Source organism: Lonchura striata, chromosome 9 (genome assembly GCF_050655825.1).
Source record: "Lonchura striata isolate lonStrDom1 chromosome 9, ASM5065582v1, whole genome shotgun sequence".
NCBI lineage: Eukaryota > Metazoa > Chordata > Aves > Passeriformes > Estrildidae > Lonchura > Lonchura striata.
Window position 1 is genome coordinate 29,250,785 of NC_140711.1, and position 27,494 is coordinate 29,278,278.

Genomic DNA, 27,494 nt, shown 5'->3' on the forward strand with positions numbered 1-27,494 from the left:
GGCTTTAAAACCTGGTAAAACATGCCAAGTAAATAGATAATAGCATGTCTGGGCTGCATTTACTGCTGGGAGCACAGGGGTTTCTAAGGGAGCTTTTAACTTGCAGACCACGCTGGAAATCCTCCACGCCTGGCTTTTGTGGAGTGGTTCATTGTTGCAGTAAGGTAGAAAAAATTATGTAAAAGTATAAAAGAAAGGCCTCATAAAATCAGGGTTGCTGTGTTAGATCAGTGGCTGGCCTGTCAAGGTGGCACTTTGCAAGTTCCCATGTGAAAGCAATCCTGGTGTGAGCAGCTCATTAACATAACAATCTGTTCCTGAAAAACAACCAGCACTTACATAAACTTTAAATCTATCCGTGAAGAAAATATGTAAACAATTTAAGAATAGAGAGATTTGATAGACAAATAAAACACCTTTTACTAACCAATAAAGTAATTGGCAAAAAAAGCTTCTGAACCACTGGAGTCCGTAAAATTGGAAATGAGTTATGTGAATAAAGAAGAGGCTTTTTTTTTTCCTGCATGAAGAAAATGTAGTCTTGTGTGATTTATTCTGATAGTTCATCTTCCCAGGTAACCCAGCAGTGCCTTGGCCCGTTCATCACCTGATCCAACTCAATAAAGCAGAGGCAGGGGTGCAGAAATTAGAGGTGTGATGGGTGAATCTGCCCTGCACTGAAACAGGGAATACTAAAGGGAATGTGCAGGAGGTCCCAGGCTGGCTGCTGTCCATGAGCAGCCCAGCTGCCCCTATGCTGGAACTGGAAATGTTGGAAAGGTTGGAAAACATCTCCAAGGTCATCGAGTCCAAGCATCAGCCCAGCACTGCCACAGAACCACAGCCCCAAGTGCCACATCCAGCCTTTGGGGCACTTCCAGGGATGGCAGCTCCACACTGCCCAGTGCCTGTGCCTGATCATCTTTTTAAGGGGAGAATTTTCCCTAAAACCCACCCTGAGCCTGCCCTGGCCCAGTCTGAGGCTGTTCCCTCTCCTCCTGTCCCTGTTCCTGGGATAAGATCCCAAATCTCCCCGGATGTCCCCTCCTGCCAGGGACTTGTGCAGAGCCACAAGTTCCCCCTGATCCCATTTTTCTCCAGGCTGAGCCCTTCCAGATCCCTCAGGAATTCTCCAGCTCCATTCCCCTCCCTGGACACACTCCATCCCAAAATCCAATGCCCATCTTTTGGCCATTAATTGGTGAAATCCACCTTGGCAGTGAAGAAGAGCCACAGGTGTCTCCAACCGTCACATGGAAACACCAACCACGAGCTGGGCTCTGATGAAAACAGGACAGATTCCCATGGGTGTGAAGGAGCAGATTTATCCATGGGGCTCCTCTTTGTGGTGGGAAGTTCTGAAGAAATGAGGAATGAGGGTGGACAGGACACAGCCTTGGGCTGTCACCTCAGGCTGCCTCTCCCATCCCTTCCAAATGCTGCTTGGAAAGAAGGGATGGGCCCAGATGTGAAACACAAGAGGCAGGCAAGGAAAAAACTGGGGGGCTGAGAGTTTGTGGGGGGTTTTCTGTCAGAATCTGTGCTATTGATGATTCTGGGATTGTAGAAAGTCTCTGTCTGTCAGCCCCCTGCCAAAGCAGAAGCCATAATTGGTCTGTGCTGGTTTCCAGGTTGTTTATTCTGTTGATCTCTCACATGTTCTGCTGCCCTGCCCAGCTCTGTCCTGCAGGGCAGCGTGTGGGGCTCTGCCCTCAGTGGGATGTGACAAACATTAAATACCAGAAACTCCCTGGGCTGCATTTACAAGAACGTGCCAATATCTGTCACCTACGTTGGACAGTGTGTCCCCAGCCTGAACCAACAGAAAAATGCCAACACCACAGTGAGACATGGAGGGCATGAAGAAGGAGAAAAAGGACAAGGCACACCCAATTTCCTCCATCTTGTCCCCTTTGAACCCCTCATCTAGAATCCTAAAATTTTACTTTTGCACCCGTGCCACACTTAATTATTACTGATATCAAACACTCAGAGCTTGTAATTCATCCTGTGAGATTGAAAACTCTTTTGCATGGACAGAGATCACAGCCAGTGTCTCTGGGGCTCTGTCCAGGGGGTTCCTGACCCCGGCCAGGGTCCCAGACCTGCCAGGGCATCCAGAGGGAAGCCCTGGATTCCCAAAGTTTTCAACCCAGAAGCCAAAAATAAGTAAAAATGGGGCTGGGAAAAGAAGTGAAAATGCAGATTTTTCTCGCTGGTGCTGGAGCCACAGCTCCTTCTGCAGAAGCCACGGGGAGACTCAGGGTGGTGCTCGCAGAGCTGCAGCCTGGATTCAAATGAAAGCCCGAACATCAGCATCAAAAACAGTCGAACAAATACCTGCCTCAAACTGGGAGATGTAATGAGGCATCCTTTGTAACACACACAGAGCCCTGCAGGAACTCGTGTTTCTGGAGTTCTGGAAGAATGCTGTGATTTAAATTTTATACATTGCTTGGGTTTTTTTTGCATTTATCTCGGAATGCAAACAGCAGCGCTTTGGACTTTGTTCCTGTCTTCATACAAAATGCACATTGGATTTCTGCTTCTAATGAATTATTCTAATTAAAGCCATTGTTTTTATTTGTTAGCCTGGGTTGCTGTCACTTCTTCAGCTTTTGGCTTTGTTGAAATAACAAAAAAATCCTTGAGCTGATCCAATTTATCGTTCTTAAAATTTAATCACAGTTACTCAGAACTTACAACAACAACTAACAAGAGAGAAACAACTTTTCCCATACTCCAGCCTCCACAAATATTTTGCCTTGATGTCACCAGAAGATTTTTCAAGAGCAGAGCAATTTTAAGCTGGAATATCTGAATTTTAAGAGGATTTTTCCTGTAGATGGCACACCGAAATACTGAGGGGTGAATGTTGTGAAGAAGGAAAAGGAGTGGTAGGGAGAGACTGGAGCAGGGATGGAGAGGTGGAAAAAGAGATGGGAAAGGGGCAGCCAGCAGTGAAATTTGGGAGAGCAGGACAGAAGAGGATGCAGGATTTGCTGGCGCAACCTGACCAAAAGAAATGTTTGTGATTTAAACAGAGGAGTGGAGGTAATTTATTGTCATTGTTATATTTAATAAGTGCACTGTGGAAGGAGGCAGAGGAAAGAGGAATGGAGACAGCTGGAGGGCTGATTTACAGTGACATTTGAGGATGAGAGAATACTGAGAAAACAGAAATTCTGTTGGGGGGGAAAAAAGGAAAGACAGAAGGAGAAAGTGAAAAAAATCAGATTTGAAGGTTATGATCAAGAATTCCTATACCTTATAACTAAAGCAGAGGAGATTCATGACCTCAAGTACCTGCTCTGTAGTAAGCTAGAGAGAATTACCTTTGCTATTCATGAGTTTTAAAAGATATCATGGAATAAATTAACAATTTAACTCTAGATTCAGCAACTCAAACACATTGCATGTACAATCTGAATCTCCAGTACAGGCACCTTTTTCCCCATTTTTTTATCCTTTCTAAGCAAAATTCAGATTTTTTCCTGCAGCACTTTTCCTTTTTTTTAATCTTATTTATGCCAAACACAGAGTTCTAGAACAAAATTGATATTTAATTTAATTTTAATCCCAAACTTCTGTGCTATTTTAACCTATATTTAAGTTTTTTCCACTAAGGCTATGAGGTTTTCATATTTTATATTAAATATTTCATATTTTAGGCTGCTACTGGTGTTTCTCTGATTGCTAATAATAATATGTACCCAAAAGACAATTACATGCAGTAAAGAAGGAATGTAATTACATCTAACACTGGCAAAAAATGGATTTTTTTAATGGGTCTCTACCACCTTGGATATTTAGTCAGAATTCACCTTGTTAACTGTAAATCCAAAGGTTGGAATTAATGATCTTGAAAGTCTTTTCCAGCCTTAATGATTCTTTGATTCTAGAGATGTGTGGTCAGCTCTGACTCAAATCCTCATTTTTCAGCCCACAAATTCCAAATTAATCTCCAGGGGTTTTGTTCTGTCAGTTTTACCTTCCCTGGACCCCAAAAGGGAGAAAAAAAAAAATCACTTCTATAACATCACTGACACAACTACCACAACTACTGCAATATATTCCCCCAGAGAGATCAATTATTTCTTATCTTCACTAATGATATAGAACAAAAAAAAAAAAAAAAAAAAAAAAAAAAAAAGGAAAAATTGGCAATTTTCATCCAAATGAAATTTGGAAATCACATACAGCAAATAGAGACATTAGCGATGTGAATGAGATGAACTCAAATGCTTCAAAATAATATAGTTTTGGAAAAAAAAAAAAAAATGATTGGAAGCACGTTAATGGGAGGAAGGGAATAGAAATGTGGATGTGCTGGAGCGATGAGCACTGACTGATGGAATATTCCTCAGCTGGGGCAGCAAACACGAGGCTCTGCCAGCAAAAGGGCACCAGGGCTCAGCTAAATGAGCCAAAACCCAAAATGTTGGGCCACAAAAATCAACTTTTCACTCGATTCTCAGAGCTCAGTTATGGGTTCTGCACGCAGAGTTCGTGACAGCAGTGAAAAATGAGGATAAACATCATTTTGCTTGGAAACTTTTACAGCAACACTGAGGAATTCAGGATTCCTTTTATTAGCATGGGGTAATAAAGGATGATATCGAGTGGGGATTTATGCACTGCATCTTTTAGGATAATCACTTCTTAGGGTACAGACTGTTCCTTGATAAAAATCAGCTGACCACAGAGTATCCAAACTGTTTGCAGGATACAGAAATAATTACAGAAAATCACTTTTTTTGGGTCTACACCTGTCTGGTCAGCTCCTTAAAACAGATAACTATTAATATTAAAGCACTCTAACATTGAGAATTTGCTCCCACCTCAGCATTTGTTTTCCTCAGCCTCCTTTGGACCATCTCAGCTACAAGATTTGTCTCACACTTGGAAGCTTCTGCAAAAAAAAAAAATTGCTTTTTGTTTCATCCTAAGGAGTTGCTGGGGCTGCCACAACTCGGTGTTGTGCTAATATTTGATTTATGGGATGGGAAATATTTCAGGAGACACGAGAAGCAAGTTGTTGGTAGAAATTCAGCGTTGTGGGTTTGAGGCACCGATGATTTGTGTTATTTGGAGAAACATCACTTTGATTCCTCTCCAAACAAGCTGGCAGCAGTGATTATTCAGCACAGCAGTGAAAATAGATATTTACTGACACAGAACTAGATATGTTCATTAGAAAAGTCATCTAACAGAATGATATTTTTGCAGTCTGAGGGTTGGAGATTGAAAACTAATTAAGAGCAGCACCAGTCATTGCTTCACTAGCAGCGAGATCAAGATTTTGGGAGAGGGTTAAAGAAACAAAAAAAACTTGGTAAATATGAGTGAAAATCAAAGTTTAAATCTGCTGGACAATCATCAGGATCTGCCAGGCTTGACAGAAGGGCCGTGGAATGGCAAAAGGGAAAAATGGAAATATGAAATGAGGCAAATTCTGCCCCATCTCTCCCCAAGCTCCCACATTTACTCATTTACAGATCTGTCCTCTGCTCATTTGTCACCAAATTTTATGGCAGTGCAAATGGAACAAATAAAGATCAGCTGTGTTCTGCTTTATGGGTCAGAAATTTCCCTCAGAGCTCAGAAGAACCTTCAACATGACCCCAAATGCTGCGCGATGGTGATTTCGTCACGGTTCAATAAGCAGGACTAAATTTAAGATGGTTTGTGTTTTTTCTTTTTTAAATAAACAGATCCTAACTGCAACAAGATGAAACTCAGAATACTCATTAAAATGACAACTTCAAAGAGCAGCATTTAACTCTCAATGAATTGGATTTGAAGTGTTGGGATTTGAAATGTGAGGAAGTCCTAAACTTTTCGGCTTGCAAGCTGAAATTTAGAATTAAGCATAAGATTTACGACTTTAGAAAAGGTTCCTAAACTTAAGTGTTAGAAGTGAGAATGTGGATTCATAGTTTAAAGTAGAGGCATGTTAAATAAGGTAAAGCTTAGAGTTTTAGAGTTTAAGATATTAATAAATAGAAGTAGTTATAAAAGTAAATCAGAATTTTTGAATACAGTACTGTAAGTTTGTGTGTCACAACATGATTAACTAAGAAAGCTAACACTGTAACATAGGTCTGTAAGACAAAATATTTAAAGATATGTTAAAAACATAAATATCATTGTCAGTCGTGTTTTATTAAACTAAGGGCCTTTCTACACTGTGCCATAAAGGTGTGAGCTGAACTCACCCTTCTCACTTCTGTAGAAGATAAGAAAATTAAACTATTTCATCAAAAATAATTCAGAAGTCCTGTCTCAAATTGCTTCAAAATTTCTCATACTGAAGGAGGCCAAAAACCAAGCAGGAGCCAAAGAAAAATCACTGAGGAATGGAAATAATTTTGTTATAAATGACAAAACAGTATTGGCTTTCACATTTAATAATCAAGTTATTATTTATTTATTGATAAAAAACATTATTTTATCAATCAGTAAATAATAACTGGATTAATAAATGTGAAATATTAATTATTATCAATTATTATCATTTAAGTTCAAGTTATGATTAAACAGAGGATTTCTGATATGTTACCATTTTTAATCCCTTTTAACTGCTTTTTGGTATAGTATACTCAGGTTTATGTATGCTCCATATAGTTTATATAAATAGTAGTGTATAAAAATATATATTCTACATATATTATATATATTAACATATAATTATATTATATTATATTATATTATATTATATTATATTATATTATATTATATTATATGAAATTATATTATATTATATGAAATTATATTATATTATAATGTATTTTAATACAGCATAGGATACCTAATTAATATAATATATTATATAATAATAATTCTATAATACTTATATAATAATTCTATAATAATACTATGATAATTCTAATTATATTATTAATGCCATTAATATTATACTATTACTATTAATACTATAATATAATACTACTATACTATAATATAATGTATAATAAATATAAATATATATTATATTTTAATATATATGCAATATACTACATTTTAATATAATATACTTTCTATTTTATAAATACATACTATTAAATATATATTTATAATATATATTATATTTCTAATATAAAAATATATATTTATAATATAAATATATAACATATATATATTATATATATTTAACATATTTATATATATAAATATATTATATATGATAATATAAATATATTTTTGTTTATAATATTTATTTATTTTTATATTTATAATATAAATAAATATATATTTCTATATATTACACAATTAAAAGCATTTTAACATTGCACAGTTTCTATTTTAATATAGTGTTAAGTCCTAAGATATTATATCTATATATAATATATTTATATATATTATATAACTGCAGAACATTTATTATCAGCTTGTGTTAATTATTATCAATAATTATTAATTATGTTAATTATGACCAGTATTTGCTCCCAAAGTGATCATGTTTCATGAGATAAGGCAATGATTTGCACTGGAAAAAGTCAATATTTGACTGAAAAAAGGTCAAATATTGATGTGCACTGGAAAAGGTCAATATTTGACTGGAAAAAGGATTCTGTGCCACTCCCGAGCTGAGAGCTGCAGAGGTTTTCCTCTCCGTTGGGACAGGTGAGTGCGAGTTCAGAGATGCCATTTTTTTTTCATGTTTTTGCTGATTTTTCCCCCAGCTGGTCTGATTTTTAATATCATTTTTTCCCTCAGGGTAAGGTTCTTTCCCACCTGGTGTTTTTGAACAGAATTTTGAATTAAATACAATCACAGAATGGTTTGGGCAGGATGAGACCTCAAAAAAAAGAGATTTTTCCGCACTGCCAGAGGGGAAAGCCCCTCAATTCAAATTATTAAATACTTTAAAAGTCCAAAAATTATATTTTAATTTAATTTCTGACAGCACTGTTCCCAACTCAGGGGGCCACATCCTTTCCAAAGCACCAGCAGGAATTTGGGATAACACTGGGATTGCACATGGAAACAGCTCATGAGAAAAGAATATTAATAACTAAAATTTACATTTAGGGGATTCAAAATTTGAAAAATAACTCAGCAAATCACTATTACCACTGTTAATTACCATAAAACACTGATTCAGGAGAAATCTAGAGATAAATATTATGATTATAAGCACTTTTCAAGATTCATAGCGCAGCAAATCTCTGCATTTTGTGTATCTCATAAATATTAAAAAAATATTTTGCCGAGGCTCAGCTATTATTTCAAGGGCTCTCCTTATGTTTTTTAAATGTTTAATAAATATGCTAAAAAATAAATTTAAAATGAACTAAAAAAAGAAGAGAAAAATGGCTTGGTTTCTGCATGAACCAAGAACCTAAAAAGTCACAAGGACATTGGGGAACAGCTGTAAAAATTAATATTTTTCAGCATATATAGAAGGATATATCAATAACAGGAATTAAGAGAATGAATCCAGCAGGATAATCTCAGCATAAACAGGAATTTACATACAAAATTAGAGTTGTTGCTACAAACATCTGGAGTTTCAGTCCTCTGCTGCCTGGCTTCCCAGTCAGAGCTGAAAGGATTAAATCCACGTTTCAGACAAGGATCAACGTTGAACTTGGGACTTCTCAGCAGGAAGGGCAATCCCAAGGTGCTGCAGGGTTATTTTGCAGTGGGTGCAGTGGCAAGAAAACCTCCCTGCATGTGGAAACAGCTGGGCACAGCTGGGAAAATGGTTAAAAAACCCACGTGCTTTCCTAAAAACTGGGGATGAAGGAGGCACCGAGGATGCCACAGCTCAGAGATGTGGGTCTCAGAGTCAAAGAGAGAAACGGAGAGTTTCTAGCCAGGAAGCCTAGGAAAGAGTTGAAGAATAAAAATGTAAATAATTCTTTATCTCTCTTGTTGTTCACATTGTTTATAGTTAAATTCTATCACTGTACATCAAGCACTGTACACCAATGGTGTAAGTTATTTTCACCTACCAATAGAATTGGTCCTCACAAAGCTCTATGTAAAAGAGCAATACATTAAAATAAACCAAAGTTTTTACTCTCAACAACCTTCTAAGTCACTCTTCTCATTCCCATCCTGCCTCAACAACAACACAAGGAATATTTGGATAAAGCTCTCAGGCACAGGGCGGGGTTGTTCAGGGCCTGGAGTTTCACTCCATGGTCCTTGTGGGTCCCTTCCAGCTTGAGATATTCCTTAACTCCCTGATTTGAGGTGCAGGATATTATAAATGCACAGCTCTGTGCACATCCCACAGCGAGCTGGCGTGGAGAGGCAGAATATATATTTAGTCCTTATCTTGTGGAGTGACTTTTAATGACATTTTAAAGTGCTAAGGCACTCGCAGGCTCAGCTTCTTTTTGGTGCCAGTGTTTCCCTGCAAGCAGTTGCTCAGATATTAAACATCCCCTCTGCCAGGGCTCACAAAACAAACACTGAGCCCCCTTGATGTGAGGCAAATGTTTGATGTAATTCTGTTTCAATTAGTTTATTCTCGGCACTTTTACATGTTTATCTGCATCCAAACCTTCACGCTGCAGCAATTATTGACTTCATATTTTAATTAATAAGTGCTGAGTCTTGAGGAACAGGTTCAGTTTCTGTCCTACCTCTGCTCTGGGAGAGCTGGGAGTGTCTACCTGGAGAAGAGACAGTTCCAAGGAGAGTTTAGAGCCCCTTCCAGTGCCTAAAAGGGCTCCAAGAGAGCTGGAGAGGGACTTTGGAAAAGGTCTGGAATGTGCTTCCAGCTTCCCTACCAAGGCAAAGGCTTAAAAAGACAGAACCCGAAATTCTTCATCCCCTCGGCTTCAATAATGAAAAGAGAGTTGTTGCTTTACTGTCAAATCTCCAGAAGCCACAGTAAGTGTTTCTGCTTCAAAAATAAAACCTTAAATGACTTTCCAGAGCATTTTTCCTACAGAAAATATTTGTCTTAGCCCATCTCCCTGAGAAACCAATAAACCCTCCCAAATCAACACTGTCTCCACTGGAAGCATCCAAGCTGCAGCTCTCAGCTCATCTCCTCCACACTCCTGACAAGCAGCACAGCCCCCAGCCAGGGACGGGATCATTTCAATTATTGCCCTTCACTTTCTTCTCTAAAGAATTTCAAGTTTTGAGACAATTGAGGCACTTCTAAAAGGACAAAGTGCTCTTCCTGCTGTGGTGTGAAGATTTTTCTCCACCACTGCCACCCTTGGTGGCTTGGCTACTGAGAGGAATTTGGTGTTTTGCTTAGCAATGAGCCAAATGTAAAATGTGACAGCAGAGCCTTGTTCCAGCAGGGGACACTTCACATGGACTTTTTTACTACTCTGTTCTGATTTTATTCCTGAAAGAGCTGATAAATTCCCAGCTAACTGAATATCCCATCTGGCCAACTTTTAATACCAAGGAAAGTCAGTTTTTAACACCGAGGACATTCAGTATTCATCCTGAATACTACAGCCTAAACACAGAACCTGGAAAGGTTTGAATGTGGTGTGTGGGGAAGCCAAGCATTTTCCTCTTGCAGGCTGATTTCTATTATAATTCAAAATGCAAACACAATAATTCCAGCACTGTTTCTTCCAGAGGAAATACAGATAACAAGATAATGCAGGGAGGAATCATTTCCTACAAGCTGCCTTTGTGTTGTTTATTGAGCTAAATAAACATTAGGGATACGTGATAATCACAAAGCATCTTCCTGTGGCAAGATAACTGATAGTGGCAGGGCTTTTGCTTTAGTTTTAAAAGAAGGATTAGAGAAAAATGAGAAAAACAGGACAAAACCCAACTTGGAATTGTTCCTTAATTTGGCAGCACCGAAGTTTCCCCAGCAGTTTTGCAGGGCAGGCTGTGCCCAGGTGCCTCTCAGCAGAGATTAAATCAGTGTTTCTCAATTTGGGGATGCTCAGAGCTGTGGCTGATAATTTACCTTGAATTGTTATTCATGCCAGCCACTCTCTCCCTCTGCCTATCAACAGCTAATGTGTTTAGACAATTAATTAGCCATTCCTAAAGTCCCTACTGTAACCAGCCTGTGTCCCCAGGCATTTCCAACTGGAAATTCACAATTTAAAGTGGGATTTGCTGAGCTCTTCAGCTTCCAAACATTTGGAACCAGAGGGCTCCAGATGTGAAGCAATCTAGGGGAAAAGCACAATTCCATCCCCAAATCTGTTAGAAAATTAAGATATTTCCTCTAATGTGGATGATGAAATGTCGTTTCTGAGGACAGAGGATAAAAGAGGAATACAGGAGGAATTTACAGGCAGGGGTTTTGGTATCTATTTCCTTCTCAGCTTGGCAGGGAAGTGAGCACTGTAAAGTTCATGCTGAAGAGAAAGGTCAGCACTCAGGGTGCAGGAGAAACTGCTCCTGCAACAGATTCATCAAGCAAAAATTCTGAGCAGCTACAACTGCAAATGGGATTTCACAGCTGCTTTGTAGTAACATTTTTCTCCATTTTCACTACATTTCCTGGAGAAGGGCCCATAAATACTACAACAGGACTGAGAAATAATTATCCATTCTTCCCACGAGTGTCCATACATATTGTGCTGCTCTGTTTGGGACTGAAGCATGGCCTGACCTATAGCAGGGCTCAGGAGAGACTGGCGGAGGAGATGTTTGTTATTTTCCTGCTGACTCCCAGCTGTGGGATCAATGCAAGGAGAAAAACCTCCCTGGATGGCCCTTGCCCTTCTCACGCACGGACAGGAGCAGACATTTCCACATTTCCACATCTATCAGCACCCTCAGAGATCTGACACGAAGCCTCAGCCGCAGTTTTCTCCCTCATGGTGTGTTCTTTGGGCACTGCAAAGGTTTGATTTGCACAGGAGTTCATGGCTCAGGCTCAGCCTTCTTCACCTGGGCTCCCAAAACCAGGAGATGTGACAGAGGAGGCAAGGCCCCTGCAGAAGAAGCACTTGGAAAGAAAAAAAATCAGGGTTTTTTTCTGTACTGAATGTTATTATCAACAAACCAGACAATATTTTAATGTGTGAGCTACTGCATGACACGAAAACAAACAGAATTTAACATCACCTTGATTCAGGCATTCTTCAACTCTTAAAATACACTCGAGGCTCATTTTTTACGTAATTACATGCAGCTGGTTCAGCTTCAAAAATCTCGTTTTCTACATTTTGGATGACCTGAAATTGCCAAGAATGCCAGGGACACCACAAGCAGTTTCTAATACCTTTTCTAGCAGGTGGCAGCTGCCCTGACCCTCTGCAGCAGCTGGATCTTGGTGTTTTCTGGAACATTCTCCTCTGCTGGACTGATTTACTGCCTCTAGTAAGTAGAAACCCTAAAGCTGACATTTCTAATTGTTTCAGCTCTGTTTACTCCAAGGTGTTTAACACCAGCAGTGTTTTCTGACCAGGCCCTTTGGAGCTCTCTCACAGAGGAGAATTTACTCTGCTAAAGTAAAAATAAACAGAACCCAGAACTCCTGTCACTGAAGTGCTCAGAATTAACCTTTTGCTGAAGAAGAAGCAGAACTGACTAAACTGGAGCCAGCTTCTTGCTGATGGAAAGGAAAGAAGAGGATTTTTGTGGAATGAGCACAAAGCCAACCTCAGCAGGGCCACCATCGTCCCTCTCTCACAGTGAGGGACAAAAGGGATTTGGTGCTGGGAATAATCAGATTCCAGCTGCGCCAGGAGAGGGAGGGACAGGGAAGGTGTGGTATTGTAAATGCAGGTGAACCAATGGGAAGAAATGCTGATGTCTGACCCAATTCAGAAGGCTGAATGATTTCTTTATTATAACTATGCTAAAATACATTAATATGCTATATAAAAAGAGGATACTAAAACTACATACTACTTTCTCTGACTCTAACACAACTTGTGACCCTCTCTCTGAGCCCAGCCCCAGGTGGGTTGGATTGGCCACCAGCTCAAACAATCCCCACCAGAATCCAACCAAGCATCACCCCAGGTAAACAATTCTCCAAACACATTCCACATGGGAAAAACAAGGAGCAGAAATAGAAATTGTTTTCTCTTTCATTTCTCTCTGTGCACCTCTATGAAAAATCCTGAGAGGGAGAGAAATGTGCTTGCCACAGTGTGGGAATCACTGCATGGACTTTCAGGCATTCTCACCACCTCCAGCAAGGCCTTGATCTGGTGTAAATTAAACCTTAAAATAAACCCACGTTTATGTTCTGTAACAAAGGGTTATCAGCACAACGCTCAGGCAGGGCGTGGAAATCATCCAGCATCTCTCCTGCTTGCCTTTGGAGTTTTTACCTGTTTTCAGTTCTCATGCTCATCCTGGAAACCTCAATGAGGCTTTTTTATCCCTCATAGAAAGGTTTGGGTTGGAAGGGACCTTAAAGTGCCACCCCCTGCCATGGGCAGGGACACCTCCCACTGCCCCAGGGTGCTGCAAGCCCCATCCAGCCTCCCTTGGGCACTGCCAGGGAAATCTGCTGTAAAAGGAGCTCTGCTGATGGGATCTCTGTTAATTTGCTCTGCCCAGGCCAGGAGCAGAAACACAACCTGCACAGCCAAGCTGCACTAACCAAATAACCCCCAGATATTTGCCTGCCCTTTTTTGGCTCAAGTCTGAAGAGAACTCCCATTTTTATTGCAGCTGCAGTCTCTCATTGGAACTCGACTTTATAAAACATTACTTGTTGAGACACTGAACTTCAGCTCCTCTTTTTTCAGGTCACTTTTTCAGTCCATTTCCCTTTGTAGTAAAACTCTCCCAGCCAAAACCTCCCTATTGATTGATATATGGGAGACTTCTCTCCAAGTCAATAATAGCCCAGAGCAAGAATCAGTGGCTCTTTGCTGTTATTTATCCATAAAGAGCTTTATTGAGCTAAACTGGTGTTCAGTTTAGCCTCTCACAGTTTATCATTTTATTTTTTTACCAACTGTCCTTCTTAACTCTGTTGGAATCTGCTGCCAGCTAAATCAGGCCAGAGAAAGCTTAACAAGTGAATGACAACCATAATTCAGTGTTTGCTGCTTCAAACCTTGATCTTGCCATTCTAGCAGCAAAAAGATATGTTTTGAAATTAGTTTTTTCTTGCAAAAAGCAATATGCAAGGAATAATGAAAGGAGTGGATTAAAGGGAGCAGGGGATTTATGATGTGCCCAGCAGAAACCTATCTGCTGTGATTGGGGTACAAATATCATTTCCCACCATGCTGCACAGTTTCTCCCCAACTTCATCCATTGCCTCCCAAGACAATGGAATATTGAAGGAAATAAACAGAGCTAAATCATTGAAGAGATTATTATTTGTTCATTACTTAAGACTGTGTGTTTCAATGGGCAAAAAAATAGGACTAAAAGCAAATATTCCCTGCTCACTAATTAACTCTGCATCTTAGCTGGTATTTTGGTATTGCTCTACCTCAGAATCCCAGAATTAGAATTGTAAAAAAATAACTGAACTTGGAGGGTCATGCTTGTAATCAGTTCCCTATAAAATATTTGGGTTTTGGGATTTTCCTCCCCTTTTTCCAGTCTTGGTAGTGATCCACAAGGTAAAATTCCACTTATTTTTTTTCCTGATTTTTCACTCTGCTTCCACTTATTCTTGATTTTAATATACATAATAATGTTTAGATATAATTATGAAGGATATTATGATGAGTAATAATGATCCACAACTAAAAAACTCCAAAATGCTGTGAAATTGTGGCAGTTATCTGGTGTTTAGGAGCCAATGCTCAGACACATTCCCAACTCAGCAGTGAGTCAAATAACTTTTGTAGAAAAACCCAAACCTCCCCAAAAGATGCATTTTCTATCCTTAAAATGTTGCCCCTCAATTTTACTGCACATTTAAAAGACTCGAAAAAACCTTGCCAGTGTTGTAAACACTTTCAAACCTGTGCCCAGAACAACTCTTTGCTCTTAAAAGCTGCCAGGGATTTAAAAATTCTGGTGTGTCACTCTACCTGGGGAAGTGGTAAGACATGTAGGAATAAGAACTTTCAAAAAAGGTGTAAAAAACCTTTTTTAGATTAATGGTGAAAACCCAGTTCCTGCCCGCTGCTGTCAGTTTGGTGATCCTGGCAGTTTAAATCCTATAAACAGGATGATTTCTCCTCTGCATTGTGATTTTCAGGAATAAATCCTGATCTTCTCATTATCACCATGAATATCATATAATCCCCTTTTTAGCCTTCTGGGCACTTGGTTTTGAAGTTATCTGGCAGTGCAAAGCTCCCAGGTGTTAATTGCTCCTTGTGTGGGATAGCTCTTGCAGCTCTTTCCATGTTCCCTTCCCATTAAATTCCATGTTCCCATCCAAAGGCATCAGCAGGAGCAGCTGATAAAGCTTCCCTGCACTATTAATTATTTTGTAGGATCTGCTGTTCCTACTCTTCATTGTCCAACCTGCTCTCTTCCCAGACATCATTCTTCCCTGGGAGCAGGGAGAGGCAAAGGCTTCCCAGAGAAGCTGTGGCTGCCCCATCCCTGAAAATATTTAGGGAAAAGTGGGAGTGGGGCTGTGGAAAGTGTCACTGCATAAAGATTCCTTCCTATTTATTTATTGACTTAAAACATTAATTTTAACTCCTGGTTTAAAAGATCCAAAGAGTGAGGTTAGGGTTGTCTATTCCCAATAAAAAGGTCTAAAAAATTGTCTATTCCTGATAAAAACGTGTCCAAGGCACAGGGAATGAGCAATGCCAGGTGGGTTGCAAAGTCTATATTTCATTTTCTCCTCTTCAGCGAGTTCCTGGTGGTTCCTGCAGTGAATAATTGGCTTCACCTTGTAAAACACGAAGTGAAACATGTACAGAGAGTCTGTTCTGTCCACCCAGATGTGTCTGTGGAATAATAAAGACTTAAAGATTGCAGCTGGCCTTGGCAGACTCCAAAATCCAGGCTTGTAAAGACACTGGGATCATCTTTACGGATTCATGGGAGGTAAGTAAATATTAATTAAAGGATGGAGACACCAAGACCTGTCTGTGCTGACAGCTTCAGACCTGCAATCCACTCTCCCACTCTCAATTTAATGAGGCAATTAAGGAAAATTAACAGAGTTCGAGGCTGCTCCAGTGCCCAGAAAGTAAAATCCCAAAGGGATAAACAGCAGTCCCAGAGATTATTCAGGCAGTGGGAGCTGCTGGCCTGGAAGAAAAGGGATGACCCCTCCTGGTTTCACACAGCAGGGTTTTCTTTCCGAGACAGAAGAGTCAGAAATTGCATCCCAAACCCCCAGGGAAGGTGGGATGTTTTTCCCCCCAGCTCTCTCCCTGCAGCTCCTTGTGGCGTGCGTTATTTCAGCTCCTCGGGGTGTGCCTTATTTCAGCTCCTCCTGGTGTGCGTTATTTCAGCTCCTCCTGGCGTGCGTTATTTCAGCTCCTCCTGGCGTGCGTTATTTCAGCTCCTCAGGGCATGCGTTATTTCAGCTCCTCCTGGTGTGCGTTATTTCAGCTCCTCCTGGCGTGCGTTATTTCAGCTCCTTGGGGCATGCGTTATTTCAGCTCCTCATGGCGTGCGTTATTTCAGCTCCTCGGGGCATGCGTTATTTCAGCTCTTCCTGGCGTGCGTTATTTCAGCTCCTCGTGGCGTGCGTTATTTCAGCTCCTCGTGGCGTGCGTTATCTCAGCTCCTCCTGGCGTGGGTTATTTCAGCTCCTCGGGGCGTGCCTTATTTCAGCTCCTCGTGGCGTGCGTTATTTCAGCTCCACCGAGCCCGGGTCCTGCAGCACATCTTGGGAAAGACATTTTAAAATGGGAAAGAAACTCGGTTACACACCAAAACCACTCTCGGTGGCATCACACTTGTTTATCAGAACACTTCAGCACAGGGCTGGGACTCCCTGGTGCAGAATATTTTGCTAAATATGAGGATTAAATTAGTGCAATAATTGATTTTTTTATAGGTTTTTAAAAGCTCTGCCTTCTAATCTCTTTATTCTTCTCTCTAGTGGTGGATGCACTCACCTTATATCCAGGTTTTATGGGTTTTGGTGCTCCAAGAGCTGCATAATCAATATTTAAATTTAAGCTACATGGAACAATGCACTCGTAATGCTCAAAAAGTTCCTACATTTGATCTGTTGGTATAAAGCCAGCAGTTACCATTGATCAAAACACATATTCCCTTTAAACCACAATAATTGTGGGTGGGGAAAGAAAAAAGCTGCCTGAAGGAGGCATTTAAATAGTTAAACCTTCAAAGATTCCAGCTTGATTTGGAACTAAGAGGAGCAATGTCCTGGGAAAGGCAGGACCTGACAAAATGTGAATTTCTGCTCCCTGTTTGATTCCAGGGCTGGGAGCTCATTCCCTGAGCTCCTGAGCCACAGAGGGGCTCGAAGTTTTGAGGAGAATTCTTTTAATTTATTAAATTAATCAATTTAATTAATTGTTCTGCCTTTATTCCTAATAAACAAGGTGGTGAGAGACAACGCTTTGTTCAGTCAATATTTTCCTTTAACAGTTCAAAGCAAAGAAAAGCCCTACATTTCTGATTAGTTGGTGAAATCATGTGGTTTTAAAATTCTCTTTCACCAAGCAGAAAAATATAAAGAAAGCTACATGAATGCCTCCTGAGGAAAATAAATAAATTAATAAAGCTTCTGGTTGGCTCAAGTGTATCTCTACAAGTGATGCCTGTCCCACAGGTGTGATTTTTAGGCTACAGCATGTAAATAGCTCTGACCAATTTAGGGAAATATTTGGATATCAATAATACAAACCAGCCCACTTGAATAATCATGAATTTTTCTGCAGAACAAGGCACCTTCCAAACAAGCAATATAAAAATCAGAATAAACAATCTCATTGCTTAGAGAGCTGCAGCTGATGGAGCATAAAAAGGGTGAATTCCCTGCTTTTGGGTTTGGTTCTGCTAAACTCTCCCCATTTAGAGCCTCTTTCCTCTGTTCTTGCCAGGGAGGTGTGATTTGAGGGGGATAATTTGAATTTCCTTATGCTGCTCCTGCAGCCAGAGTCAAAAGGAGGAGAGAAAAGGATGAACCCAGAGCCTTGAGAACTCTGCAACCTCTAAGCAGCAGAGTTTTGGGGCTTTGGCAAGAAAGAAATGAGCATTTTGTAGCTGGAGAAAATTCTTCAGGAACCAAATGCAGCATCTGCCTTGTCTGGTAATTACTCATTGCCTGTGCCTGCCTCTTCCTGGGAGTTTGTTATGCTCTTGTTTACTTAGAGGCAAAAGTTGCACCCTGAAATTATTTAGGACTCTGAGAATTAAATATTGGCAGGCCTGACAAGAGAAGAGGATGAATTAAATAAGTAAAAAAAAAAAAAAAAAAAAAAAAAAAAAAAAAAAACAAGGGTGGAGTAGATTTTTTCAAAGCCTGAATAAAAACACTTGGAAGACAATTTATATGTCAGATTTCTAACATCAGTTCTCCAACAGACATACATCATAAAAGCAAGAGCTTTAAGAAGTCAAAGATTTGCAACAGCTAACAGCCAAACAACAAAAGCCCCAACTGCAGTGAGTTGTTTACACCCCTTTAAATAAAGTAAAAGAATAAATTATATTTTCCAACATTTTTCTAGGATTTTCCAACATAAGCAATAAAGAACCAAAGAGCATCCTTGGGACCAGCCTTGCCTCTTGGACAGAAGATTTCTTTCCGTGGTTCCAGCAGTTGGAGAAGATGAAAAGTTGGATTCCTCACTCCTAGCAGGAAGATTTTCCTCTTTTGGGACAAGAAAACCCCAAATTCTGCTCCTGCTGCTCTTCCTGCTTTTATAAACCCCAGCAGCTCCTTCCCCCTGAGTGTTTTCCCTCCTCCAACCATCCCCAGCTGCTCAGGGTTTGCTTTGTTAAAATATTGCTCTGTCAAAATATTAATTTGCTGGATTTGCTTTGTTAAAATATTAACTACGAGCCCGTGGGTTGATTGGGGACATCTGCTCCAGGTCACCCCCAGCAGGACCAGTGCTGGGTGCCTGGGGTGGGGAAAAATAAAATTGTTCAGATTGGGAGTGAGAAAGATGATTGATAATGAGGTTGGGTGTGAGGAAGGAATTCCTCCCTGTGAGGGTGAGGAGGGGTTGGGATGGAAATCAAGTAAAATTGATAAAAACTTGAGAACTACAGCCAGTGTGATGTGCATTTTCTAAAGGTACCTTAGCCTTGGGCTCCATCCCCAAATTTCAGGATCCCAAATCTCAAGGTAACTTTATTCTCTATATTTATATTATTTATATATTTAGGGTCTCAACTTTTGATGATCTCAGAGGGTTTTTCCAATATTAATGATTCTATAATTCTATAATATAACTATAAATTCCTGTGGAGTGTGAGCAAAATCCTGTTTTTTCACATAAAAAAAATAAAAACTTCAGGAAAATATTAGTGACTGTTGTGTACCAACTTTAGCAGCTGAATCTGTGTGAGTGTGATGTGAATGTGACATTAAAATGCTCCCAAACCCTGCGTGGGGAAGTGTTTCATGAGTAACTGCTAATATTGCACAGCCACAGCTGTCAAGATGAAACAGGACAAAAGTGGCAGGAAAATCGTGTTCTCATCTTTTAAGAGATTAAAAAACCCAGCCTGAGGAAAAGCAGATTAACCAGTGCAAAAAGCACTTGGCAGTGGCCACCCTGGTTCATTCTGAGATTTGTCTGAATGATTTCCAGACTCCTACTTGGTGTGAGGGGTTTTCAACACATTCAGAAAATCCAAAGATGCATTTTCACTCCATGAACTTTAAAGGTGACAAATTTAAAAGGAGCCTGAATGTCATCACCCCTTTCTGATAAAGCAGGAGAAAAGCACGTGTTTATAAAGGTTTGGGATTGATCCTGGATAAATCAGGAGCAGAGGGGGAAACAGAAAAACATGTTTGTAAAGACTTGGGATGAATCCTGGATAAATCAAGAGCAGAGGTGCAACAGAAAAACATGATTTTGTAAAGACATGTTTGTAAAACAGAAAAACACTTTTGGGGAACAGAAAAACACGTATTTGCAAAGGCTTGAGATTCATCCTGGATAAATCAGGAGCAGAGGGGCAACAGAAAAACACAAGTTTGTAAAAACACGTTTGTAAAACAGAAAAACACATGTTTGGATTCATCCTGGATAAATCAGGAGCAAAGAGGGGAACAGAAAAAGGTGTTTGTAAAGACTTGTGATGAATCCTGGATAAATCAGGAGCAGAAGGGGGAACAATGACAAAAAAGCAAATCCTGGGCATCCCTGGTGATGCTGCTGCAACTCCTCCACGCTCTGAGCACCTCAACGAGCCTGGAGCCTCACATTTTAGGGAAAAGGTTTTCACAGAAAAGAAGATAAAGTTCTGGAATGGCTGCCCAGGGAGGTGGTGGAGTCACCATCCCTGGGTGTGTTTAACAAAGCCTGGATGTGGCTCTGGGTGCCAGGGTTGAGTTGAGCTGTTGGGGCTGGGTTGGATTCGATGATCCTGAAGGTCTCTTCCAACCTGGTCATTCTGTGAATTCTGTGAACTCCCTTCCATGGAGCTCTCTTTATAAAATCTGATTTTGTGCAAATATTTGGGAGCACGTTAGTTGATGGCAGGACAGAAGTGGAATGCTGATGATTTGTGGCTGCAAATGCAGCAGATGAGAGCTCACTGGTTCCAAGGCGAGGTGTCGGCTTCAATAAAGCAATGTCATGCCAGGCCTCCCCCGTCGCTGGCCTGTGGTGACATGAAAAATTATAATGGGGGAAAAGCAGGACTTTGCAGATATAAATAACTGGAGACTCTTGAGAGAAAATTTCCAAGCAGGGTGGTGGAAAAGTGTAAACGTTTATTAAGGAGCTGCAGGGAAGGAGATTATTGCCACCTATTGACAGCAGCACTGAAATAATCCAGCCCGTTTGCTCCTGGAGAGTAGGAGTTCATCCCTGGGAGCTTTGCAGCAGGCTGTTCCTGCTGGATTTGTGTGGCAGGGGATACAGGGATTGGGAGTAGCAGAGGAGTTGATGGCTAGGACCTCATCTGAGGGGAATTTTTAAATTCAGAGATGTGGTTTAACAGTACTTGAACACCTGGCAAAGCAGGCCAGAGCGTGGGGTGCTGCAGGGGGATGGAGCAGGCACAGAGGAGGGGAAATTGGTAAATCCATGGAGTGAAGGTGTCACCTCACAGGAGCAGTGGTGTTTCTTCCATGGGGTTTGTCCCTGGAGCTCCTGGATGGATCCCACTGCTGCCTGTGGCTCCTGCTCACGGAGTGCTGGAGATGGTTCAGACACTGCCTGGAATGTCCTTAAAACCTGGATTGGAGAATGAGCACAACTGAAAATGAAATCAAATCAAAAATTAGCAACATTCAGCCACACAAGGTCTAAAATCTGGGTAATCCTTTAGCAGGAATGCCAGTCCTGTCCTTAGGCTGATTTCAGCCCAGCTCCTCAGAACAGTCCCTGTGCAACAATCTCCCTCCTTTCCTTTTAGCATTTCACATCTGAAAATGATGCCTCAGGATCTGAGCTTTTCTATTTTCCATCTCTCTAACCCTGCAGTTCTTTGGTGTGGAACTCTGAACTCCACACCCAGTGCCAGCTGCTGCTGTCCCAGTTTGGGCAGACACAGCAATTCCTCTCCAGGCCTGGCAATCAAGGACCCCTCAGTGCCTCAGGGCAGAGACGGAAACAAAAGTGAGCTGGGGGAGCAAACTGGGGGTCAATGACTTCATCACCTGAAGCTGGAATTGGAGGATTAAAGATTAATTTATAAAAGTGTGCAAACCCATGACCCATGGTCCATTTTGGGTGTAACCCCTGGGGGCTTGGTCTGCCCTGAATGTACCTGAAGGCCCTTCAATAAATAAATAAAACTGCTTTTTATTCCCTTCACTCTGTCTGGCCTCTGTTTTTAGGTAGCCCTGGAAAAAAGGCATCAAAACCCTCTCCCCCTCTGCCTGTCAGGACTCAGTTTATTATTAGGTACTTCCAGTGTGATTCACTCCTGACAGCCCACTGATTTCTGATCTAATTTGGGTCAGATGGTGCAGATGGAGACCAGTCCCCTGCCCTGTCTTACCCAGTCCCCAAATTAATTTGCTATTCAGTGGAAATCCAAGCCCAGAGATTTTTATCTTTCACTTGTCTCTCTAGAATTCCCTCTCTGAACCATTTGCACTTGACTCTGTTGGACAGATTGGTGAAAACAAAAACTCCAAAAGGTTGGAACATTTTCCTGCCATACAGCAATATGTGCACAGCCTTTGCTGTGGGTATTAACAAAAATATTCATTATTATTTTGGCATCCTTTAGAAGTTCCGTTTCTGGAGCAGGTGAAAATGAATGTTGTTTGAATAATCTGTGTTGTGGGATGCTTTTTTGTTGAATGGGACCCTGACTAAATGTTAACTACAATTTCAGAGTTTGGTCTGGGGTGTGATTAGAGAATCTTGGAGTTGTTAAGGTGGGAAAAGACCTCCAAGATCACCAAGTCCAACATTTGACCAAATATGACCCTGAACCACATCAGAAAGTTCCACATCCACTCATTCCATGACTGCAGATAGCTGATGAAAGGAGTTAAAAAAAGGCTAAACACAGTAAAATCTAAATTTTTACAGCTGGATATTTAGGAGAAATAATTTTAAACTAAGAACTCAGCCAGGTTTGATTCTGAATCCACTCACTTCCCAAACTGCTTTTTGTACCTCCAACTTTGTGTGTCAAATTTGAAAGGAAGAGCTCTCAAAAGAAGGGATTTCCTTGAAGAGCAACGCAGATGGCAGCAACGAGAGCAGAAGCAAAACAAAAGAACAAATCAAAGTTACACACAGCAAATCCCCAGCCCAGAGCCCACAGGAACGGGATCTGCACTTGTGTGCAACCCTACAACTTCTTAATTGGCCTCCAAGATTTGCCTGAAAATTTCTGGTCAACAGAAAATCAAAGGGAAAGGCGAAATAATTGCCTAATTAATTACTTTCCTGGTGGCTGTAAAATGCTCCCAAACTTTCCCAAGCAGGATTTCAGAGCTGCTAATAAGTGATGGCAGGTGCTGAAGGTGACATTGACAAGCATTTGTCTGCAGCCAGCAAAGAAATACGGCCACACACGCTGGCATTATTGGATATTAGAGGTTCTGCCTTCCAAATGTCATATTTTAAATGTCATTGGATTTGCAGAGAGGGGAAAAAAATAAAATTTTAATGCTATTTTAGTCGTGTACCTCTTGTTGAGCCTTAAAATAATGTCAGTTTTTACGAACACTTTTAATAGTATGCAAAAGTAATTATCTGCAGTCTCTGAGGTTCAGTATCCTTTAATAATGAACTGAGTCATTCCATATCCCAAATTTATTAATGGCTGTTTGCAGACTGGAGGGGAGCAGAGGCATCAGAGCAATGCAGGAATAGTCAAGCACCACAAAATGCTGTGAAAAGCAGCAGATCAAGATTAATTTATCTGTTATTAGCATCATTTAGCAGTCCTGAAGCCAAATTTTACCAGAAGATCCATTCTGGGTCCAGTAACATTTAATAGTGGGTTTGGTGGGGTTTAAGCAACCACGTAACCCTGATTTCACAGGCAGCTTTAATTTAACTGTGTCAAAACCTGTTAGGTGAAGACATTAGGGATGGTTTGGTCTTTACTGCAAATATTTAAGATGTAAGATAAGCCTTGTTCATCTCTGCAGGTGGCACAGAGGGTGGTGATTCAAAGTGGGTGATTCAAACCTTCCTGAACCGCCTCTCCAGGGGTCATTCCTGATCATTTCATACACCCAGCAATTTCAAACAACACCCAGACAATTATTTTCTACTCAACATCTGAAGAGTAATTATTGATTCTTGCAAAGCCCAAGAAGTGAAATTGAATCTCAGGCTGTAAAAATGAATACTCCATCTACAAAAGTGAGAGGGGTCTCATCAGAATCCCCTCATCACGCATTTTGCTGTTCCTGTGAATTGTGAATCAGGCAAAAGATGAGGATCTGAGGGTTTGAGCATCCTCTGAAACAGCAGCAGCAGCTCCAAGGCAACTTTTAGGAGGGGAAAGAGGAGTTTTGCCCAGTTCCTCACCCCCATCGGGTGCTCCACGGCGCTCCTTGGATCATCCCCGTTTGAACCTCACCTCCAATCATGACTTGGTGTCCTCCCTCTCCTAATTTGCTGTGGGTTCCCTCGTTAGCAAAGCCCTGCTTACAAATCCATCCCCTGCTGCTGTGCTTTTCCAGGGCTGCTTTGACCCCCAGTGCTCCAGGCTGAGATTCCAGGCGGGAGCTGAAGGCAGGAGCAGCAGAGAATTCAGCTGTGCAGCCCAAACACAGCAACGGGAGCTGGCTGGGAGAACAATTAGGGAACAGAATGAATGGAGATGGCTTTTGAGAAAAGACAATGAGCCAATTGGTGTTATTATCCTGCTCTGGCAGCGTTCAGGTTGTTTGGCAGCGAGCCAGAGGGATGGGTTTGGTTCCTTTCTCTCTCTGATTGCCTTCAGACTTCAGGCCCAATAAAACAATTTAACTTATTCCACCAGCATTGCCAAACCAACGTGTTCCACCCCCTCTGGATTTCCTTAACCCTTCGTAAGGGGGTGAGCCCACAGTGTCATCTCATGTCTGACCACGCTCATGATGTAAAAAAATAATTCCTAGAATGATTCCAATTTAAATTCCTCTGTTTTACCTCTGGCTGTCACCTCTTGTCATAGTGAGTCACAATTCTGATGTTTTACCTCTGGCTCTCACCTCTTCCCACAGCGCTGGGTCCATCCTTTCTCCACCCTCACCAGAATTCCATGAGGTTCTGTAACTTCCCTGCAGAACTCTGCAGCTTGGGAATCCTCCTTTCCCTGAATCATGAAAAGAGTGAAACTCTTACATTCTATTAAATCTTATTTTACCCTTTAATTACTGCTAAATTATTATTATAATTTACTGTACCAATCAGTGATTACTCAGTGTAGTTTTTAGTTTCCCAAACCAGATCTCATTTCCTTTCCAGAACCACCCCACTGCCCAATAAATTTCTGTCAAGGTGGAATCTTTTCCTCCTGCTATGAAGCTCTGGATCGCCATTCTGAAAAAAACCTCACTGCACCTCCCTCAAAATCCCAGCTGTGCCATGCAGGATGGGTTTTTTGGGAAGAGCTGCCCCTCCCTCCCCCTGCTGTACATGGGAGATCTCGTAGGTCTTTTCTCCATCACCTACGCTTCAGTTCTGCACAGCAACGCTGCCTGGCAGTGCAAAAAGCAGCTTCTCCCCCTCTCTGTTCCTTTGGAGCCTGCACAAAACAGCTGTTTTTAAAATTCCTTGAAGGATTGTGTAATCTCAGCACTAGCAGCAGCACTCGGGAGCTGAGTGCATTACAAAGTCTAATAACAGCAGCAGTAATGACAGGGAGGCAGGGAGAGCTCAAGGATGCTGTGACTTTGAGCACGCTCTGCTCTGGCTCTCAGAGGCTCTGCTGCAGCTCTGGGAAGCCTCTGGCACCAGCCAGGCTCCAACAGGGGGCAAGAACACAAATTAGGATTTTTATTCCCTAATGGTGGGCCTGGGCGAGGCCTGTGTTGAGTGCAATAAAGGTGTTTGCAAACTGAAGACTCTTCAATCAAATCAGTGGTTTTGCACCTTCAATTCAGTGAGATTCTGCAGCTTTTCACAGATCCAGGTGCTGTTTTCAGTAGGTTTTGCATGCTTTTAGTGTGAGCTCAGCTTGGGAGGAAAAATCAGGTCAGCTGAAAGGAAGCCAAAGGATCTCCCCTTCAGGCCAAGCGTTGCTGTTGACACCTGTAGGGCAGCAGGATGCAAGGATTTGGTGTTTGATAGGTGTCTGAAAAGTAATTTCTGCTCTGTGCATGGAAAATGATCTGATAGGTGTCTGATAAGGCATTTCTGCTCTGTGCATGGAAAATAATCTGATAGCTGTCTGATAAGGCATTTCTGCTCTGTGCATGGACAATGGTCACAGGATGCACCACAAAACACAGCGAGGCTGATTTAGGACCAAGTGGGCTGGGAGAATCTGTGGACATAGAGAATCAGAGAATGAATCACAGAATGAAGCAGGTTGGAAAAGATCTGTGAGATCATCAAGTCCAACCTATGGCCTAACACCTCCAAGAGTGGGTCCAGGTCAGCCTGGAGAAGGAGGAAGGGCTCCAGTGACAGCCAAAATTTCTTCCATTCATGCTCCTGAGTCAGGAAGTGCCTGAAGGGAAGCCAAAGTCACTTGGAAGTTGAGAGATGCATTTTACAGGACACTGATGGAATGGGAAACCAAAGATGGATCTCAAAGCTCTGGCCAAAAAAATCCCGTATGATGAATGACAAAAACTTAGATCAGCTGCTTTTTATCCCCATCTTTAAGGCCCTGAAATTAGTACAGTTTCAATGGGAAGCTGAGTCTGAAATATCAAAGCCAGCTCCAGAAATCTCCCTCTGTAGAGAAGATTCACTACGGGGAGATCCCGTGGGACAGATAGAAGCTGACAATTGAATAAATGAAGATGGAAGCAGAACAAGCTGACATCTTAATCAGCTCTTCTTCTGGAAACAAAGGCACTGCACAATTTCCTTCCCTACCCACCTCTTTCTCAACACCAGTTGATGATATCTGGCCACAGAAATTACTCGTTGACCTCTCTGGCAGCTGCTTCTGTTTGCAGCAATTTGTTTCTGCTACAGCCCATGTTTCCAGGGAGGAAAAAAAAAAGAAACAAAAAAAAAAACTAAACCAAAAACAAACCAGCAGCACTTCACAGCTCTACATAAAATTGTCACTGACCCAAATGTATGAATATCACTCCCTTTAGTAAGTCTCTGCTCAAATAAACAGCTCTCAGCATGTTTGCAACCTGCAACAACCAGGAGCAGCAGCCTCTCCTCTAATTGCTTTCCCCTCCACCAGCAAGCAGCAGCTCTGCTCCCACTGGTGGGCCACAACATTTCCAGGCAGGAATTTTTAATGTTCCCATCCAAATCGTGCTCCGTGGCAAGCTGGTCCTTGAATTCCTGACACTCTGTAATTGGGAATTCATAAAGCTCCCAAAATTCAGAGGACTGGGGGATGCCAGCCTGGGAGTCAGCACAAAGCCTGGCTGGAAGTGGGGATGATTCACTTTAGCAAGGCTCCTGAAGCTCACATCAAATTTTAATAAGTCTTTGACTCTCTTTTGGAAATGTCACCTCCTAATGACACCGTGCAAAGATGCTGCTTCTCCTATTGAAATGCTGACTTTAAAATGCTCAAATGCTCAGCTCGTGGTGCCTGATGAGCTGTCAGAGAAGAGCTTAAAGCACCAGGGAGGAACATTCTGCTGCTGGGATGATGTTGGGGTATGCAGCACCCCCTCCTGCTTTCTGCTCCCACGGGAAGGATCCCCCTGACTTCGGGGTCAGATGGAAAACCCAAACGTTTGTGGAGCTGAATTCTTCTTGTCAAAGCTGGAGAAGAGACTCTTCAGTTTGTCTAAAAAATGGCTGTGTGCTCAACAAAGTCCTCCTGCACATTTCAAGCTCCAAAATCTCACCTGCAAAACCAACTTTGCAGGTCCCAGGTGGGTGCTGAAGGGCAAGGCAGAAGGTGGAGCTGGCAGGTGGGGGATGAGGCAA